This window comes from Lissotriton vulgaris, chromosome 6 (genome assembly GCF_964263255.1).
Source record: "Lissotriton vulgaris chromosome 6, aLisVul1.2, whole genome shotgun sequence".
Classification (NCBI taxonomy): Eukaryota; Metazoa; Chordata; class Amphibia; order Caudata; family Salamandridae; genus Lissotriton; species Lissotriton vulgaris.
This window is the reverse complement of record NC_141694.1, coordinates 1,176,300,266-1,176,308,250: the sequence shown is the minus strand read 5'-3', so window position 1 is coordinate 1,176,308,250 and position 7,985 is coordinate 1,176,300,266. Positions and strand designations below refer to the sequence as shown.

Here is a 7,985-nt window from a genome sequence, read left to right as displayed (position 1 = left end):
CTTCTACCCATCTTGAGAAGGCGCAGACAACAACGAGTACGTATTTTAAATTGTTGCACCTCTCCATGTGGATGAAATCTAGCTGCAAAACCTCAAACGGATACGTAGGAGGTGCAAAATGACCAGCTGGACTTGGGGTTCCCCTACCAGGGTTGTGTTTCAGACACACCATGCAATTCTTGACCACATTCTCTCCACACTTAGGAATTCCAGCATTTTGCAATACTGGAGCCAACAACTTGCAAATCCCTTTCACGCTGATATGAGCCATTCCATGAGCCATAGTAACCACTGCAAGCACGTACGCATCGGGTAGCAACCATCTCTGATGCTCTGACAATTCAACCCAACAACCATTTGCATCCATTCTACCCATACTTTCTCTCCACATGTTCAACTCTTTCTATGTGGCCTCAGATTAGATCGATTTCACACTTTCTAGCGTGTCTTCACACATTCCAACATCACCAACCCATCTTGCAGAGCCTGCAACATACATTCTGCTCATCACATTCCTTGCTGTTTCTTTCGCGACTTCATCAGCAAATGCATTTCCACGACCAACATCATCAGTCACCTTCTTGTGAGCACTACATTTTACAATCGCAACTTGTAGAGGCAAGGTCAGTGATTCAAGAAGCTCATTCACCAACTGACCATGCTGGATCTTGGCTCCATGCGAAGTCAGAAACCCACGTTCATGCCACAGACGTCCAAACTATGAGCCACACCAAATGCATACTGACTATCACTGTACACGTTCACTTTCATTCCTTTTGACAGCACACACACCCTTTTAAGTGCAATCAATTCTGCCGCCTGAGCTGAGTTATGCGGAATACGTGCAGATTCAATGATTGTATGCAAAGTTGTGACAGCATATGTTGCAGTCGTGTCACCATTCGGGAGCTTGAAGCATGAACCATTCACCCATAAGGTACCATCGCATTCAACAAGAGGAGTATCTTGGAAGTCTATTCTCCCTTTCATTTCTTCTTCTGTTCTAAGAAAACAATCATGCTGCTCTTCAGCATTCTCTGTCTCAACTGGAAATGGCAATAACGTGGCTGTGTTTAGTGTGCTGCATCTTTTGATGTGCACGTGGCTCGCTAACAAAGTTAGTTCGTAACCAGACAATCGAGCACTAGTTAAGTGCTGTGTCTTGGTTCTGTTCAATAACGTGTCCACTGCATGTGGAACCATGACCACTAACGTGTTATTCATTACTAAGCCAGCAGACTGTCGAATCGAAACAGCTGCTGCCGCTGTTGCTCTTAAACAACTTGGTAATGCTTTAGCTACTGGATCCAAAGTCGACGAAAAATATGCACATGGACGCTGCTTGTCTCCAAACAACTGTGTCAACACTGATAATGCACAACCTTCTTTCTCATGGACATACAATGTAAAGGGCTTACTGTAGTTGGGGATACCCAACACAGGAGCCGAACATAATGCTGTGCGCAATTCAGAAAAACTTTTCTGACACTCTTCAGACCAAGGCACGGGATTGGGTGTATCTTTACACGTTAATGCCACCAAGGGTTTGGCCAGTAAAGAAACATTTGGAATCCACTGTCTACAGTACGATGTAATACCCAAGAAAGCACGCACTTCTCTCTGTGTTCTCGGCACACTTAATATTGCTATTGCCTGAATTCTTTCTGGGGTCAGTTTCCTTCCCTCCTTCGATAAGAGGTGACCTAAGTAGGTCACTTCTTGTCGACAATATTGTAATTTTGAGGGAGACACTTTGTGATGCAGATCACACAATTGACGCAACACAGACAACGTGGCTTTTTTACAGATTTCTAATAATTCCATCAACAAGAGAGTAAGGGTCGGAATAAACACTCCCATGCCCCTTATCAATCAATATTTCAAACAACGAGAGAGTGTTAATACAAACATCCAACACAGTAGGCAAGCAAAGGATCTATTCAAGCACTACTGAACCTTCAGAAGAGAATATTATTATCAGTAGGAAAAAACAGAGTGCACGTGCTCAGAGACCTAGCTAAAAGAACCCTCAGGCCCCAGTGAGTAACTGGTAGCCGGTTGTCTTCATTGGGTTCTCATTATTTGCTAGGGAAAGTGAAAGTGAGTTAAAAAGAGTGTGGACTACTCCTCAAAATTAATTTAATAGGAGGGTAGCTCTAACTCTATTAAAACCAGTGTTTAGAAAACGTGATAATTTTCCCGGACTATTGAAAGGTTGTGCAAGTTTGAACCAATTAGTCCCTTAATAAAGTGGAAAAAGCAAAACTAAAAAGATATGGTCAACATGTTTCTGCTTTATGAGCACTAAATCCGCTCAGCGGCCACGGCCGCGGCCCGTAACGGGCCGCGGCCACGTCCGCCGCCCGTTACGGGCGGCGGACGTGGCCGCGTGTAGGTTGTCCAGCGGGGAGCCGTTTGGAGACAAACACCCAAACGTGAAGATTTCCTCCTGCCGCTATGCCCATGGGGCTCATCACCTTACGATACTAAATTACTACCGTTCCTCCTATAATAAGGAGTTAATTCAAATTGAGGAAGATTTTCCTAAAGGAGCTTCGACAACTGCAGGTCGTATTGTTCCATGTAACCACTACTGGGTCCGAGCGCTTTAGCGTGCTCTGATCAGTGAGCGGTACTAACTTTCATGCGCGGTCCTGACGAATGCTGAGCGGATTTAGTGCTCATAAAGCAGAAACATGTTGACCATATCTTTTTAGTTTTGCTTTTTCCACTTTATTAAGGGACTAATTGGTTCAAACTTGCACAACCTTTCAATAGTCCGGGAAAATTATCACGTTTTCTAAACACTGGTTTTAATAGAGTTAGAGCTACCCTCCTATTAAATTAATTTTGAGGAGTAGTCCACACTCTTTTTAACTCACTTTCACTTTCCCTAGCAAATAATGAGAACCCAATGAAGACAACCGGCTACCAGTGTCTCACTGGGGCCTGAGGGTTCTTTTAGCTAGGTCTCTGAGCACGTGCACTCTGTTTTTTCCTACTGATAATAATATTCTCTTCTGAAGGTTCAGTAGTGCTTGAATAGATCCTTTGCTTGCCTACTGTGTTGGATGTTTGTATTAACACTCTCTCGTTGTTTGAAATATTCTTTACAGATTTCCCCAGAGTCTGCAGCAACAAGTAAGTCATCAACATACTGAATGAGGGTTGCGCCTTCAGGTAAAACAATCGTGTCAAGCTGTGTTTTTAAAGCTTGACTATATATTAATGGACTTTCGCAGTAGCCCTGGGGAGCGCGTTTAAAGCGGAAACTTCGTCCTCCTAAACTGAAGCCAAAAATATCCCTACTCTCCTCAGCAATCGGGATGCTGAAAAAAGCATTCTTCAAGTCAATCACCGAAAACCAGGTTGCAGAAGCTGGAATCATAGTCAATAGGGCAGTAATGTCAGGAACAACTGGAAATTGTGGCACAACTATTTTATTGACCTCTCGAAAGATCAATCACAAATCTGTACACAGGTGGATGAGAGGGATCAGTTCATTTTAAAACAGGCAGAACAGGACTATTGCAAACGTTGCCTCTTGTCTCTTCAATCACATCTTTTTCAATTAGATCGTAAATGATCGCTAACAACGCTTTTTCTCCTTCACCAGAAATTTTGTATTGAGGAATTCGTGGCATCCTAACATTAGCTTTTAATGTCACAACACATGGTGGTATTTCCAAGAGACCCACATCATTAGGACCAGTAGCCCAAAGAATATTAGGTAGATATGACAATTCTGTCGGAAATTCATCCCTTGACAAATACATTGGAGAAACCAATTCCTTACCTAGTGTAAGTTATACTCCCGAAGGGGAACAGTACAAAGTCGCATACAATCTTTTTAACAGGTCCAATGCCAACAAGTTCTCACCACAACCTGTTGTCAGAATAAGGGGTGCTTCGAATTCATCAGGACCAACAGACAGGGACATAGGACTAGAAATCGGGTTCCTAACCTGGGCGCCAGAAAAACCTACAGAAACATTCATTTCGCCAGACAAAGGTGCGCCAGGGAGTTTTGAGTGCATTGTAGAACTCTTTGTAGCACCAGTATCCAACAGAAAAGGTTCTGACACACCTGATGTAATCACCTCAACGTATGGTCCACTCTGATCTACTGGAACTGAAGCAATTCCCTCTCTTTGTCTATGGCTGTCCTAGCAATCATTACCTTCCATATACTCATCTTCTGCATAGTAATCATCAGCATAGTACTGAGCTGTTCTACCAGATGCGTTATTCTGCTGATCAAACCTATTCATAGAATTTTGAGGTGGAAAGGAGCGTGCATTCTGAGGGACATTTCCGCGTCCTCTACCTCTAGGTGTTTGCTGAACACCTCTACTTCTTGTGTTTGACACACCATTTGCGCGTTGTAACAGGATAGGACAACTATACTTAAAATGACGCTCTTCCTTGCAATACTAACACTGATTGGGACCTACAGGAGCGTGTGGCTGAGTATACTCTACTCTTGGCTTTTGAAACTGTTGCGGTTGCCTATAATCATTCTGATAGTTATTCTGCCCACCATTATTCTGACCACTACCACCATGTGGCGGATATGCTTGCTGTAACAGGACCTTCGTTTTCAACTCTTTAGTTTTCTTTTCTGCTCTATCTTTCTAATCTTTGTCTCTATTTTCATAATACTGCGCGGTAGCCAATATCTGTGCTGAAGAAAAAACTGCCCATGAACTCTCTGAATCCTTCAACTTTTTACACAAATCTGGAAGTAGATTGTGCACGAATTTATCGACGAACAGTCGCTGACCACCTTCTGTTCTCATATCTTGACCACTGTGGTCGACAAATGTTTCTTCAAACCTGGTGAAGAAATCAGACACCGTTTCATCTTTCTTCAGCTTACACGCAGACAACTTATCCCAATTTACACGCATCGCAGGCATTATAGTTTTCATGTAATCAATGATCCTACCAGGGAGATCTGCTACCAAAGGTTCAGGTTTAGCACCACCAATTTGTAGGGCATCTGCAGCAGCAATATTAGCCCATGAGTCGCCTAATTCCTGATTATGGTCTGTATGACGAATCTTTCCCCATAAAAGCTGTGGAACAACATTCCCAAATAACATATCAATATCGGCTAAATTCATAATGCATGAACCTGCAGTCTGCGCCAATTCCTTGTAATACCCTGCAGGATTTTTGTGGGGATCGGGCAATGTCTGCTTAAGGGCTAATACTTCAGCTCGTTTCCATGGGACATGTACCCACACACGCTGAAAATGAGGCTGAATAGGTGGGTTAGCTGCTAGGTCCCCCTCCCTCCATTGTGGGGGAACTTCTCTCATGGGATATTGTCTTCCCTTCTTCTTGGTAGAAGAATCAGACTCAAACAACGACTTGGAAACATCTTCAGTCCTAAATGACAACAACGTCGCAACTGCTTTCCTAACATCCGAACCCACAATTGTGCCTTTTGAAAATTCAAACCGTACATGGTTCAACTCGGGCGTATTAGAGTCCAAATCACTTTCCTCTAAATCTTCGCACAGAAAAACACACATTTTCTCAAAGACGTATCTCTGCTTTGATTAATCCCACTGATGGAAGACATCCATAATAGATTCTAGATCATATATTGTCGGGTTAGTCACCCATCTATGTGCCAAATGACTTAACGTTTCTTTCTCCCTAGAATCAGGCTGTTGGCTAGGCAACTGTTTGTGCCCAGAGGCGTGAGCCGGACTTGCCGCTCCAAACAAAGGATATAGAAGACTAGAAACAGTGCTTGCCACTCTCTGGCGGACAGACGGAGAAGTCGATGAAAAGACAAGTGGGAAGGCAGGATGAGACGAGGCAGATGCAGAAGCAGTGGGAGGAGGAGTACCAGGAGTGGTAGTCGATACAGTAGTTAAAGTTGCAGGAAGTATAGGAAGAGCAGGTGTAAAGGCCGGTGACCCTTGGGAAGGCTGCACCGGAGGAATAGGAGCCAGCTGAAGAATAGCTGGTGGGTGCTGTGGAGGAACAGGAGGTATAACAACCATGGGTTGCACAACTAAAGGTTGTGGAGGTGCTGTAGCATTTTGCGCATAGGGGGGTGGTGAGCTTAACAAATGCAATATTAGGGGATCTTTTCCAAGCTCTTTCGCTGCTTCCTGCTGAATATGCGGCAAAACTGGTTAGCATTTATCTATTACCATTTTACGTTGCCTGTGCAACTGCTCACTCATCTGTTCTTCTTCATTGTCTTTATACTGCATAGCAGCTTGCATTATTGAGATACCCCTTTCTCTCTTATTTTTCTTCGCTAATTTCATTTCCTTTTGTTTGGCCTCCTTACGCCATAGGCGGAAAGAGTCAAACATTGCCGGCCGGACTTTCTTCTTAAAAAGTTTAACTTCGAGATTATCTAGGATTTCCGTATCAAAACTACCATATTGGGGCCATTTTAAAACACCGTCCTTTCTGGTGTATTTGATCCATACTTCATTGTATGTGATGGGGCCTACCCCATGTTTCACATATAGTTCATAGGTTGGAGTTCCAATCGGAGGAACCGGACACGAGTCCTCCAGTCGGGAGTCCCTATTATTACAACCAAGACAAAACAAATTTCCAAGTCTGCTAAAACCAGGCATCTTCACTCTTTAGTCTAGCTTCAAACTTCAAAGGATTATCGATTACGATTTTCTCGTGAATACACGAGTCCTTCGGCTTTGGCGCTTGCAAGTTCCAAATCAAAGCGGTCCTAAACTAAGGACTGGGAGACACTCCACTTATACTTAACTGAGGTATCGATGGCTTCACCAGAAGACTCGTCTATTGTTTCGCTCTACCAAACGGTATAGAGACAAAATATCGACTCCAAAATATCGACTGGACATAATATCGAGTTTTAAATATAGACTGGACAAAATATCGACTGGACATAATATCGACTACAAAAATATCGTTTTTCAGGTAAGTGAAGTAATATCGACTGTGTAAAATATAGATAGCAAAAATATCGATTTTTTAATAATATATAATATTTTATAGTGTATTTTTATGTAATAATATGTGTGAATAGTGTGTATTAATGTTATAAAATTTTTTATTACATGAATTTTGTTTTGTTAATAATTGCGTAATGTAATTCTGTAGCGGGTTGTGGGTTTATAGGGGAATAGGGTGGGAAGTAATTTAATAATAATTAATTAATTAATATATGTGTGTTAATATTTTGAATTAATAATTAATTGATAATTAATTAATATTAATTATTTAATTAATTAATATAATTTTGAATATATTTTGTATTAGTAAATAATTGTTAATTAATTATTTGTAATTAGTTAATTACATTAATTAGAGTACATTTTTAATATATATAATTTTGTGTTATTTTTAAGTAATTAATTTTGAAAAAATAATAATTATTATTAAAATAATTACACCTAATGTTCTAATATATTTATTTTATTGTTATTGTTAATTAATAATTAATTGGTAATTAAATAATATTGATAAATTTTGGGTAAAGGAGCATTTTTAGGGTTCAGGGTCAGTTTTCAGTTCATGGGTAAAGGGGTATTTTTAGGGTTCAGGGTCAGTTTTCAGTTCATGGGTAAAGGGGTATTTTTAGGGTTCAGGGTCAGTTTTCAGTTCATGGGTAAAGGGGTATTTTTAGGGTTCAGGGTCAGTTTTCAGTTCATGGGTAAAGGGGTATTTTTAGGGTTGAGGGTCAGTTTTCAGTTCATGGGTAAAGGGGTATTTTTAGGGTTCAGGGTCAGTTTTCAGTTCATGGGTAAAGGGGTATTTTTAGGGTTTAGGGTCAGTTTTCAGTTTTTGGGTAAAGGGGTATTTTTAGGGTTCAGGGTCAGTTTTCAGTTTTTGGGTAAAGGGGCATTTTTAGGGTTCAGGGTCAGTTTTCAGTTTTTGGGTAAAGGGGTATTTTTAGGGTTCAGGGTCAGTTTTGGGTTTTTGGGTAAAGGGGTATTTTTAGGGTTCAGGGTCAGTTTTGGGTTTTT

The 7,985-nt window shown here is 41.3% G+C and overlaps 1 pseudogene; it reads right to left on the bottom strand.

Annotated features, from left to right (window-relative positions):
• Window positions 1-4,166: 4,166 nt before the first annotated feature.
• Window positions 4,167-6,614, bottom strand: LOC147708606 (uncharacterized; annotated as a pseudogene).
• Between the last annotated feature and the right edge of the window lie 1,371 nt (window positions 6,615-7,985).